Source organism: Equus quagga, chromosome 6, assembly GCF_021613505.1.
Source record: "Equus quagga isolate Etosha38 chromosome 6, UCLA_HA_Equagga_1.0, whole genome shotgun sequence".
NCBI lineage: Eukaryota > Metazoa > Chordata > Mammalia > Perissodactyla > Equidae > Equus > Equus quagga.
In genome coordinates, this window is record NC_060272.1 from 43,662,786 (window position 1) to 43,676,719 (window position 13,934).

Below are 13,934 nucleotides of genomic sequence, written 5' to 3' on the forward strand. Positions count from 1 at the left end.
TGTTAGCATCAGCACTAACTTCAACCATGAGAGTCATTGCCCTATCGGCAGGGAAATGGAATGAAGTAATTAATTTTTAAGATTATTTACTTTATCCCATGGGTAGAATTAAAATCTCCACTGTGTTATACATGTTTTATAGGTCCTCGATGTTGTGATGAGGCTGAGTAATGTAGGATTGGGAAAGCTGGGTAGACACCTACAAAGAGAAAGTCCTTATGGAGGGTGGATGGTCCATATGGTCAATTCATTGTGGTGCTTGTGCAGAATAATCTGTCAGGTAAAATTACATCTCTCCCATTCCTAAGTGTTTCCAAGGGCAACTCAGTCTCTTATCAACAGCAACCTTAAGAGCACTTCAATTTTAACAAACAAACATGGAAGGCATTTCAAGTCAATATTGACACCCACTAGAGTAAAGTGTTTGACATGGAATTGTAAGAGGCATGAATGGATATACTGCTTTTTGTTCCCAAAGAGCACCACCACAGAATCCACAAAGTTCATCTCTCTGATGCATCTGAGGGGGTAGTGTATGAAGCAAAATACACACATTCCATAAAACTCCAAAATTTCCCTTACTTTGGGATAGTTCAGTCATATCCTCTCATATTCAAAACTCTCCAATAAGATGTAATAGCAGAAAGTGTGTGCAATCTGTGTGTTTGTGTGTATGTTTGTGTGGTAGTGGTTATGGTGGTAAAATCAAGCTGAATATTAGAGGGAATAATGAGGATATGACTAAATTTTGGAGTGCATAGTTAAAGTAAGAAAGATAAACTTAGTCACTTGTTTTGCTAAGGACTGAATAAAAAGTTAAGGGATAGGAATCCTAAATGCCTTGGCATTAGGAGATTGTCTGGGCCTTTATCTTGATAGGCAATACCATATAGATAAGGCAGATGAGATAATTACAAAGGATCCAGGAAATGTGGCCTGGTGGCAGAGAGGAGGAAATGACTGTACAAATTTTATCCTCATGGCAAACAGGCTGCAAGGATAGAGCAATTCTTTCACACACTGAATCACATGGAGTTTTTATTCTTGTTAACTATTTGTGTTAGGGTTTATGGTACCGTGAGTTTTGCCAAAATTACCATCACCTGTCAATTAAATTCACCCTGTGGTTTTCTAAATGTGGAATTAAAAACATCCTTTACCAGATTAATAAGGAAGTATCTGTACACATCATAAAGAATTTTTAAGTACTGGTTAAGGACGCATCAATGAGTCCATTGATAGGTTAAGACACAGCCATACACACCTTAATAGAAACAAAAGTAGAACCAATAATGCAATGAGAAACAGATGAGGAAAGATAAAACTGCTGCTTTTGTGCTTGTATTCCCTCCCAACCTTCATCCCCTACTACCACTTAAAACAGAAAAAGCACAGCCCATGTGGATTCCTTTTATTTAGGAGTTCTCTCTCTGTTTGTTCTTTTGTTTGAAGGAAGGAAAATGTAACCACATGTATCTATGACTACAATTGGATTTGAATTTGAACTATTTGTTGATGATTCAGTGAGAAATTAAGATGATACTAACCTTAAGTGAATCCGAATCATTGTTCTCACCCATCCTCAAGCCTAAACCAAGCCTTGTAATTTACTTTCTCTCACTGCTCTTGACGCTTTTTCAAAACCAACATCCTTCATTCTTCGTATGTTGGATTTTCCCCCTTATTCTTTTTAAAATTTTGAATTGAGTGTTGATAAAATATATTTTCAACATTTATTCATCTGTCATTTAAAACTGTTTATTAAAGTATAGTATGTATACAGAAGAGTGCACATAAGTGTGTAGATCACATTATTCTCACAAACCGACTGCTAGATTGTTAAACTAGCATGCTGGATCAAAAATCATAACCTCTCAAAAACCCTCTCATGTTCCCTTTCAGTTTCTACCCACTTCCAAAACAGTATTCTGTATGGGATTCTACAGTATTTCTTCCAAATAGTGTGTATTCTTTTATGTCTTGCTTCTTTCACTCGACTTAATGCTATTAATGCTTAATGTGAGCTCTATTCGTATTGCATGTAGTCCAGATTATTCATTCTTATTGTTGAAAAATATTACATTACATGGATATGCTATAATTTAATTTTTATTCTAATATTGTTGGGTATCTGGGTAAACTTTTGGGTCAACTAAAATAGTGCTGTCATGAACATTCTAGTACGTGTCCTATGGTTCATATATGTTGCAAATATTTCTATTAAGCATGCACTTAAGAGTGTAAATGTTAGGTCAAAAGATATTCAAGTGTTCAAGTTTATCTTATTTTATTTTATTTTGAGGAAGATTAGCCCTGAACTAACATCTGCTGCCAATCCTCCTCATTCTGCTGACATCTGTGCCCATCTTCCTCTACTTTATATGTGGGACACCTGCCACAGCATGGCTTGATAAGCGGTGCATAGGTCCACACCCAGGATCTGAATAGGCCAATGCCAGGTCATCAAAGAGGAGCATGGGAAATTAACTGCTGTGTCAGTGGGCTGGCCCCAAGAAGTGTTCAACTTTAAAAAATACCACTAAGGCATACAATTATCCAAAATGGTTGTACTAATTTGCTGTACCACCAATAGTATATGAATATTTATTGTTTCATATACTCGCTGATACTGATACACAGATATTGTCTGCCCTCTTAACTTTTTCCTTTCTAGGGCTGTAGAGCAGACATGTTTTACTTTTGAACTGCATTTTAAGCTACAAATTTTCTTACAAGGGCTAGTTCAGTTTTGGCTCACATATTTTGGCATAGGGGGATTCCACAGGAATTATGTACTAAGTATTTTGCAAATTTTCTTATTTTCTCTTTAACCCAGCATTCAATTTGTAGTTTATTACTAGATATGAAGATTTTATGACATCTTCCCTTTCTTTATAACTTTATTAAATTATGGTTAGAGAACATAGTCTCATGATGTTTCTTTTGAATATAAGATTGTTTTTTTTCTAGTCTGTGGTTTATTTTTAATATGCTTAGTGTATTCTCTATTTGCAATGCACAAAATTCTGTAAATACACCTATTAGTCAAAATTATTTGTGCAAGTCTAGACAATTCCATGTTGCGGCTAAATAATTCACAATAAAGAATACCAATTATCAGAGGTTGAACCTCACAGAATTAAAGAACATTAGTAGTGAAAGAGACAATGCAGACAAATATGATTTTGTTCTTTTTTTTCTAGAAGTCTCCCTCACCTCTTCAAATTTATGGGCAGTACTGGATCTGCTATTAATGTGCATTCCAGAATTGAAATTCTTTGCTGTAACAAGGCTGACCCACAGCCCAGTCCCATTTGACGCATATCTTTGTCACATTGTTCTCTTGAGTTCAATAGCCACCTCCAGAAGTACGCAGTAATTTGGACCTCAAAATATAAGCAAATGGTAAATTGATTTGTAACATATCCTTCTTGAGCTCAGAAGATTCTCCATGAATTCATTGCTTGTGACTTTAATTAATGTAGCCCCAAAGTGAATATAATTTAATATTACACCTGTAGAATGTATTCCTCCAAGCCACAATACCCTACTGACATACTGAATTTATTTAATGTTGATCATGCTGACAAAGTAGTTATAATTGAATTGTAAACCTTGCGGTTGGGACTTAGTCTTCCTGTTTATCTTCCCTTACTAAGCATGCACATTCGTCTCTGGGTAAGATCACCATTCTGTTCTTGAATTTCCTTATCTGTTTGTTTAGTTTTTATTTTAGCAATTAATATGTGATCTCCATGTGAAAGATCATAGAAAACAGCAGAAATGTGAGAATATCCCCGCTCTTCAGTAAATTATCTTCTGAGATTGTGTTCTGGAGCTGATTGCAAGTTAAGGCTGTTCTTCACTGAGATGCCTATGCCACACCTAACACAAATGCTCTCAAACAGCAGCACAAACACACCCACACTCAAATGTATGGGAGAAGGAGAAACTAGACCTGGGGAAACCAGCTCCTGTGGTAAAAATTTGGTTATGAAAGGAATGTGATTGACATATCACATGCCTGACTTTGGTCGATCTTCGATGAGTTGTGAGTCACAGAATATTAAATGAATGAGACTTTTGAAGTGATTGCACTCTCATAAAGTAAATACAAGCAAAACAGTAACAATCATAATAAACTCATCCAAATACTCCTATATTTTATAATTTGGATTGTGCTTGTGTCGTTACTAAAAAACACAGGTTTATTGCTCAGAACCCACAGAATAAATATGAACTTGGAACTCGTGGTAAACTGATAAAATATTGGAAACTATGACCTTGATACAGTACACATAGTTTAGAACTAAATGCTTTCCCCCCGTTATGGAATTTACAATATGATAATACACACCAGGCACTTAACAAGAATTAATTCCTAAAAAATGAAAATTATATATGGATATTTTCTAATTTGTGTTCTTTTGAATTTTAAAAATATGTTATCTGTAAGCTTTTCCCCAGTCATAACTATAAAATGAAACGAAAAGATATGCTGAATATTACCACATTGGAAAGGAAAGTAGCACATGACCATAATAGCAGACAATATAAGACATTAGAATTACAGAAACGCTGATTTGCTATATATGTCATTAAAATTATATATCAAAACATTTATATGCAAATTTATTAAAAACACTAAAACCTACCAAACATACAAAATACATGATGGAAGATAGCTTTCTTTCTCTGATATAGTTCAGGATATTTAATTTACCTTATTTATTTACTGAAAGCAAGATGAACTTAAAAACCATTTTACCATAAGAATTTTAGTAATAGAATTTTTCATCTTTTCTGTGTGGCAGAGCATTGAAAATCCAAATAGTAAGAATATACAGAGTGGCACCTTCTGTCATGGCTTTTGTTGAATTGCTTTATTTATTTATTAGTTTGTTTTTCAATTTACCCAAGACTTTCAGTTGTTTTAGCCTCTGGGAAATATCCTCACATTATAAAACCCACATACAATTTAGAATGATTGACAGTTTCCAATGACGAGGGATCAAAACTGGACCAGTGGGGGGATATATGTCAACAATGATGCACAAATGTATCCCAGATATTCATAGAATTCTTTTGTATATGTCTTACTAGACATATATTTTGCATCAATGCCTAATTTGCTTAAATCTGGGAAAATATTTCATACACTGAAAAGAGTAAATAATGAAGTAAAACTGAAAGGGCAACACTCATTGACTGAAAAAGCACAGATGATGATACGAAGATGTGATGCACTGAAAGTGAATAAAACAACAGAAGATGCTTTCAACATTTCTTGAAAGATAGCAAGATCAATAATAGAAGACTTTGTACCACTAAGGGATAATGGAAAGAATTAAATAACAGCAGAATAGAATATGAATAGAAATAATAAGCTCTTTTTCTGAGGTTATCATGAAGGAAGTTGCAGATAAGATGTCAGAATTGAAAACAAGGCTTCAGAGAAGCCACATGAATATTTTCTTTAAAATAAACACACGTGGTTTAAGGCAAATACTGATGGGTACAATGAGAACTTCTTGATCATAAAATACGTAAATAAATGTTGAACATATTTGTAAGAAAAGTTATGAATGCAGAATGGTTGTGAGTTAATAAAGGAAAAGCACCAAGTCCTTAACTGGTGTGAATATGAACAAAATATCTGATGTCATCTCTGCAGTAATTACATGGTAGAGCTGAATAGAGGACGCACAGAATAGTGGAAATTTCTGTCACATTTTTCTTCATTTAGGGCTCACTTTTCTCTTTGAATTTTCATTAAAAATTCTCTATGAATACTTTCCTATTTTTAATATAACCTATGATCCTTCAATGTGAGCCACACTATTTTATAACTTACCAATTTCTGCTAGTTATGGAGCTGGCATCCAGGGATGGCTTCGGGATGTGTAGGCCCAGGGCTTGCACTTGGAAGGGCCCCATACTTGGTTTAACACTTTACTGTTGCTGCCTTGAAATTCTTAATAATTTTTGAACAAGGGGCCCCACTTTTCATTTTTCACTGGGCACTACAAATTATGTAGCTGGTCCCACATGCCTCCCTTTAAAGTTGAAAATCTATTTTGCTCTTTTCTGCCACTTCTCCACAGAGGCCCATCTCAGGGAAATTCCATCGCCAGTGTAACTATCTTTAGGATGGATTGCCATCACTCTCTCTCATTTCCTCTGTGTAGAAAATTTCTGAGGGATATTTTAAATTGTTTAGAGATGTGACATCATATGACTATTATTGTTGCCTAGGGATTCCTCCTTATTGTTTTTCTCAAGCGTTTTATTGCTATAGATTAAATTAGGAAACTCCGGGCAACATAGATTTGCGAGGAAATGATGGATACATCGCTTTTAGAATTATTAGGAGGCATTCACTGAGAGGCATCTAGGAGGCACTTGGTGAAATTGTCTGGAGTTTAGGAGACTGATTTAGGGTGAGAGTCATCAGCCTTTATGTTTTTCATGAAGCTATGGCTGTGGGTGTCAGCTCTAAGGATGAGTGTGCAAAGTTAGAAGTTCAAGGCCAGATTCCTGGGAAATGCTGACTTATAGGGTTGCATTGAAAAGCTTATACTAGACAAATAGGGCACACAGAGAGATAGAAAGAAAGAAAAAAACTTGAGAAAGAATACAGAAACAAAATTTAGTAGATTTCAACTCCTTTATATGTATCTTATGTTATTGTCAAATTGAACTCCTCTACTTTTTGTAAGACACCCTGTTTTCCATAAATCCCCTATTTTTCTTGTCAAAACCTTTTTCACCTTAAAGATCATGGTCAAATATCCCTCTTTATGTGCTCTATTTTATGATTTTCAGACAAGGCTGTTACTCTCTAATATCCCTGGAATTTTCTTTCCACCTCTGGTTTGTCTCTTAGTTTGTCTTGTCATAAGAGTTTTCTGTGCTTTTCTCATCTTTCCAAATGCATCATATAAGACAGTTTTTGTGAATAATGTTTTCCTAAATATCCCTGTGTCTCTATCAAAAAGTCCAGTGTGGATATGTGTATGTTGATGAATCTAAGTTGAATAAAAAGTAAATTGTTAGAGGCAAGCTGAGCCTAGCCAGCTGAGCGGTGATCCTGACCCAAAGTCTGTGTGTCCGTCTGTTTCAAGGCCTGCAGAGGCTAATCCCATGCAAGTGTGGCACCATTGAAACATGCACGTTGAGGGTCTTGACCCTTGTAGAGTGCCAGTGCCAGATAGAAATGCATCCCCTTATCCTTCTTCCTTTGGTCTAGGTTTTCAGACCCCAGACCTGGCGTGGTCTTGCCTGCCACAAATTCCTCTATACTCTAGAGTATACTTCACAGTCTTCTAGGATCTCCAGAGTGAAACTGTTTGTTAATGAGTTTCTAACTAGGCTGGACTATGGAGCAGAATGCAGCAAATAACAATATTTTGACAGAGCAGATTTTTGGACGGATTCAACAGCAGGTCCAGGGGCAACCATTAGTGGTACAAGTAAGTGTTCATCACTGGCCTGTTAATCACAACCTATCATAGCCCAAACTGTCCCTGGTGGAGAAGGTCAAACCTTGGCAGACATAGTTGGTTTATGGAGACAGATCCAGATCTGGGATGTGGGGTGGGGGAAGGGAGGACAGACTTTGTAGGTGCAGGGCCAATAGGACCAGACTCAGCAGATCATCATCCAGCAACCACAGACAGCTGTTATTGCCAGCCACACATAAAGCACAGCAGCAGGTCACTGTCCAGCGGCAGCAGGTAGCACAGACTATTGAAGGACAGACCATCTTCTATCAGCCAGTTAATGCTGATGGCATCACTCTCTAGCAAGCCATGACCACCATCTCGGCTGCCAGCTTGGCAGGGCCACAGACCATCTAGACAGGAGCCAATACCAACACAACCAGTAGGGGGCAAGGGTCTCTCACTGTAACTCTATCAGTGGCAGGCTATGTGATCAGTTCAGGAGAGAGGTCATCATGGTGCCTGGGGCTGGCTCATGGCTGCTATCCTAGGAATCCCTCTACCTGGGACAGAGAGGCTTGAAGAAGAGCCTCTTTACATGAATGCCAAACTACCATCATCTCCATAAAAGGAGGCGAGCATGGGCTAAACTGAAGGCAGAAGGCAAATTCTGAAGGAAAGAAGGAAATACCTGCATGAGTCATGACATATCACAGAAGCTTGGTGAAATTGGGCAGTTTTTCTCTCCAAAGGAAAATGGAAGTCCCCATGTGCAGGAACCACACCAAATAAATAAGGAAGCAATGACACAGATCATCCTAGTGTCCTCAGTCCAGGCCATGTGATGGAGATGATCAAGGTTTTATTCCTTGCCACTGTTTCTCATTGTTCCAGGAAATTGATCAACTGTTTTGAAGGGATACTCACATCACATTCTCCCCTTTTCTATAGAGCAGAAATCTCTTGGTTTTTAATAATTGGCTTAGTATTATAATTCTGGCAATGTCTGGCAAATTGAAACTACAAACCTTTGCCTTGTCCTTTCAGTTGTGACCTATCTCAGACTGTGGATAATATTGACATTTCATAGATTCGGATGAGTTAAAGAACCCATGCCGTCCCAGAAGTACCACTCAAGCACTTATGTTAACCAGTGAAGCCAGCCATCCAACTCAGCAGGGGAGAGCAAGCTTCTCAATCTAAACTGCCATCAGTGAAGCCACAGCCCACTCCTTCCCACAGGAAGGTGGTTAGACAGCATCCAGCCCTCTGGTTGGGTAGCTCATCCTGAGTAACTGAATGAATTTTATGGAAAGGAAGTTCAATCTTTTTTTTCTTTTTTTAAAGATTGGCACCCGGAGCTAACAACTGTTGCCAATCTTTTTTTTCTTCTTCTCTCCAAAGCCCCCCAGTACATAGCTGTATATTCTAGCTGTGAGTGCCTCTGGTTGTGCTATGTGGGATGCTGCCTCAGGATGGCCTGATGAGCGGTGCCATGTCTGCACCCAGGATCTGAAGTCGCGAAACCCCGGGCCACTGAAGCAGAGCGTGCGAATGTAACCACTCAGCCAAGGGCCAGTCCTGGAAGTTCACATCTTGTGACTTCGAAACAAGAAATTCTCTGAGCTATAATACATAACATACATACATGTATTGTTTAGCTTAAAACAATGATTCTCAAAGAGTGCTTTGAGAAACAGCAGTTGAATATATTGAGTTGTTAACTTATGGTAAAGAGGGAGTCCTGTAGTCATTAATTTTGGTAAGTAGGTTGAAAACTAAAGAGGTTTCTATACTGCGGGACTTATCATACCCTCCTGTATTGTTAAGATTTGTGAATATCTAAGAGGGAGGTAGAGTATGCAGCACTTGCCATAATTATTTGACCACAAAATCAACTTATTTGTTTCAAGCATTTCATGGAACCCACTTTTCTGCAAAACACATTTTGAGGAATATCAAGTTAAGATTTAATTTCTTTCTTATGGAATAAAACATATGAAGCCAACTTGCTCATATACACAGAAAATAAAAAATATTTTTATCAGTAGCGACTTTTTGATAAAAAATAAATATGTGATACTTGATCTGATCTCTCTATATTACTAGCATTTTCTCTATATGAATAATACATACAAGCAATATTGTGGCTACTGGTTATTGCAGTTCCATATTTGTGTCTCTGAAATCATAACTTCTAATATTTCATATTCTGAGCCTACACACATACTTTTATTTCCCTGTCTTTCTAACTCTGATTATTTCTGTTCTCTGACCTCAATTAGAGTGATGTTTTGATCCAGTTCTCTCCCACTCTATCAAGTCATCCTCTTTCACTTCTATCCATATTAACCAAATAAAACAGAAGTACACCAAGGACCTTCTCACTGTGGACATTTGCAATGCCTAGAACACCTTCCCAGTGAATATCTAAGTGAATCTCCCACCCACCTACCATCTTCACTCTGTTTTCGTCCTAATTTCACTGTACCGAGAGGTCTTTCCTTGGCTGTCTTATCCAAAATAGCACCATCCTTTCACTTGCCTTCCCGTATCTCTTATGATTTACCTGTGGGGAAATGGGAGCCTAGTAAAGTGTTCCTAAATGTGTTTACCTAGGCAAATTCATGGAGCTATGGACTCCTTTCATAAAAGATGAGTTTTTAAGCCTACATTAAAGAATGAAGTTCTAAACACTGATCAAAGCAAAAGGGAACAAAAGTTTGGATATAGTCTCATTTGTCTATTTTTGCTTTTGTTGCCTATGCTTTTGGTCTCATATACAAGTAAACATTGCCAACCTTGCCAAGATCAATGCCAGGAAGCTTTTCCCCTAGGTTTTCTTTAAGAAGTTTTAGTGTCTCAGATCTTTCATTCTTTTGCAGGTGGCTGTGCAGTTTTCCCAGAGCAGTTTGTTGAAGAAACAATCCTTTCCCCAGTGTGTATTCTTGGCACCCTTGTCAAAGACTGGTTGACTGTTTATGGGTTAATTTATTTCTGAGCTCTCTATTCTACTCCATTGGTCTATATATCTGTCTTTATGACAGTACCATACTGTTTTAATTACTATAACTTTGTATTATATTTTGAAATCAGCAAGCATATTGCCTTCAATTTTATTCTCCTTTCTCATGATTGTTTTGGCATTTCATAAAAGTGTTTCCTTCAGAAAATAAAGATCATTTTAGGGTCCCCTTTTTATATTATACCCATCATTCTAAGTGCTTAATCATTCTTTTATTCAACAATTATTTTTGTCTTCACTCCCATTAAATTACTTAAGACCTTTGTCATCTCCTGTTGGACAATTTCAATTGTCTCCCAACAAACTATCAACATTCTTTCTTCTGAAAGTTGCAGTGATAAATCTCAGTTATATCAAAGTGGTATTGTTAAAGCATGGATTGATAAAGATACTATCCAATCGGTAGTTCTCACTCACTAAAGGATAAAGACATAAACATGGTCTTTGCCCTGGAATACACGGAAGTCACATGATTAGCCCCTCCCACCACTCCCAGGTAACTACGGTATCCTATGGAGGGTCATAAAGTAACACATAGAAAAGAATAAGATAAACTTTGAAAAGAATAGCTTTGAAATTTTTTAAAGTGATTAAACAGCAAAAAACAAAAATAGAGTCTTTGGTAGTATTAAATTCTATAGGGATCAAGAAAAATAAGTTTGAAAGTATACATTTGATTTATTAAGAGATGCAATTTCATTGAAGATGTAAGAATAGCAGTGAGAATTTGAGGTGAGGAATGAATGCGTTGAGAGGCAACAAGAGGAGAAAATTCTGTTAAGGAGTTTGGTTGTAGGAGAGGAAAAATAAAGTGTTACAGAATGCTGATTGTAGAGTGCTTGGTGGTGGTATTTTTGTGTTTACTTTAAAAGGAGAAATACTTGAACAAGTTTTGAGTCAAGAATAATTTAGCAAAATGCACAACGGAGCAGATAGCAGATAATGATTCCAATCATCGAGAAGAGAATCGCAAGAAGATAATCAGTTCAGGTTAGGGAAGCTCATTTGTTCCATTTTGGAAATGTTGACTTGAGATATCTGTGAGATATATGTTGGAAACACCAGGAAGTATTTGGTGAGCTGAATATGTGGATATTCAATTCTGACAAGAGCTCTGGGAAGCATTAGCATAAAAATAGATATCGAAGCTGTCTGTAGCCTTCATTTTCTAAAGAAGAGCTGTCCTCCCTTCAATATAAGGATAATTTCTCCATCTGGAATTTGAGTCTCAGCCCCTTTGCTGCAACAAGACTCTGGTTTGAATGGTGCCCATACCTTATTGTCTTTATCTGTTTTTGTTTGTGTGTTTTCGGATCTGGATGGTGAAAAAAAAAATGTATTATGAAGTAAATAATACTGTGTTTTCATCTGAGGAATCCTTTCTATTCTTTATCCTGACTATTCAAGCAGCCAGAACACATTTTGACTCATATTTTAGTAAAACATTTGGGGAAAGGAACTTAGAAAGAGTTATATGAGATCTAAACAAATATTTTAAACCCGCAGCAAAAAAAAAAAAAAAAATACTGACTTTTTAAAACTATGACATTAGAGGCAATGGTTCTGTGGTCTAATGTTGGCTTTGAATATCAAGATCCAGAATGTCTGGGAGCCTCAGAGCATGGCTTTAGCATGGGGAAGGATTTATGGTGAAATAAGAGCGGTCTCCACAGCAAGGGGAGGATCAAACAGTGGTAAGCTTACCTAACAAAGGTGGGCGCAGTGTTGGAAAGTGGAAGTAGATGTGATAGAAACCTTAAGATAGATTTAGGGATCCAAAAACAGAAAAGACTTCCTATATCCCATTTGTAATCCCGGAGCAGGCAGCTTCTCAGAATGTCTGCATCTTCAAGGTAGACATGAATCTGGATAGAAGTTGTAGCAGAATAGGGTGCCAGAAATAAGAAGTGAAATGGTTCCACAGCCTGAGGTTTTGGTCAGCAGATAGAGAAGGAGACACAGAGATTTCTGAATGCCTAAAATCACTAAATTTATCACACATAGAAGTCATGAACCATAAGTAATGGAGTTATCTTGAATTTTCAAAATTAAATATTTAGCCATTAGCAAAATTGCTAATATATAAAGTTAAGCAGAGAACTGGCTCAGACTTACAATCATAGGGGTTCGTGCTATCATTACATTTTTAAACATATATGATATGCCTAATATATTCCAGGTGCTATACTAGGTTATAGATTATAGAGGTAAATAGACCCATAGGGACACCCATTCCCATGTATCTCAGAGTGAATGAAGAAAGAAAGGCACTAAATAAGTCCTTGTGCGTTCAATTTCAGTGTTATGAGGAGAAAGATCAGGCTATTCTATGAATGCATAACAGGCAGACTTACCATGGACTTATAAGTTATAAACAGCTGCCTACCCAACATTGACACTCAAGCTAGGGCCTGAAGAGCAAATTAGAATTAACTAGGTAAAATGAGAAGATAATTCCATGAGAAAGAAACAGAAAAAAAAGAAAGAGTGTAGCTTAAAGACAAAATAAATCAGGTAAAACTGGAACATAGGAAGCGAGGATCAATGTGGTACCACACAAGGCCACTATTAGTGTAATATGCTTAGTTTCATTTTGCAAAGATTTACTAAGTGCAGCTATGTGTCAGGCGCTTTGTTCAGGTTCTTCCATTGAGCTCTTCACATGAAAACAGGTAAAAAGACCTTGTAACATAATGTTCTAAGAGTTGTGGTCACTCCAGGTGTATAGAAGTCTGCATGGCATTCTAGCCTTTGGCTTGCGGGAGGCCTTCCCGAGCAAGAAGCATGGAAGCTAGTTGTGATTATTAGGGGAGAATTAAAAGTTCAGGGCAGGGTGAAACAAAGACCACAAAACTTACAACACAGGTATGCAAGTGCACTGAAACAGAACTATAAAAATGCATACACTTCATAATTCTCAAATGTTAATTCTAAGATGTAGTGTAAGGAGATAAGAAGCACATGAGCAAATCATGGGAAATATCATTAGAAACTTGGGGTGCTCATTCCACGGGAATTACACTTTTTTGCTGAAGTTCTAGGGTATTCTGAAAAACCTTAAGAAGTTAAGTCACATTTGCTCTCTAAGGAGCACAGTATGGATATAGTTTGTAGTGTGTGGACAAAATAAGTTAAAAAGAAGAGTAATTAAGAGTCATCATAAAATTTCAGGAGATAAATTACCAGTACTTGAGATAAAGCATTGGCATTTCATTTTGTGCAGTTGCAACGAACATAACTGATTGTCTACCTAGGATTCAGTTTCACTTTGCACTCTCTTAATAGTGTCCAAATTTTCATGCAGGAAATGGAGAAGGTTGACTACATGTGCCATATAACTCGGAGAAGGTTGACTACATCCCAAATGGGAGGAGAGGGCAGGGTTGATTGAAATGAACTAAGTACTTTGTTTCCCATTGGGCAGGCATTGAGTAAGTTTTGGACACACAAATTATTTGTTCATTCTT

The 13,934-nt window shown here is 37.0% G+C and overlaps 1 pseudogene; it reads left to right on the forward strand.

Annotated features, from left to right (window-relative positions):
• The first annotated feature begins 7,379 nt into the window (after positions 1-7,379).
• On the forward strand, positions 7,380-8,287 carry LOC124240716 (nuclear transcription factor Y subunit alpha-like; annotated as a pseudogene).
• The last annotated feature ends 5,647 nt before the right edge of the window (positions 8,288-13,934 follow it).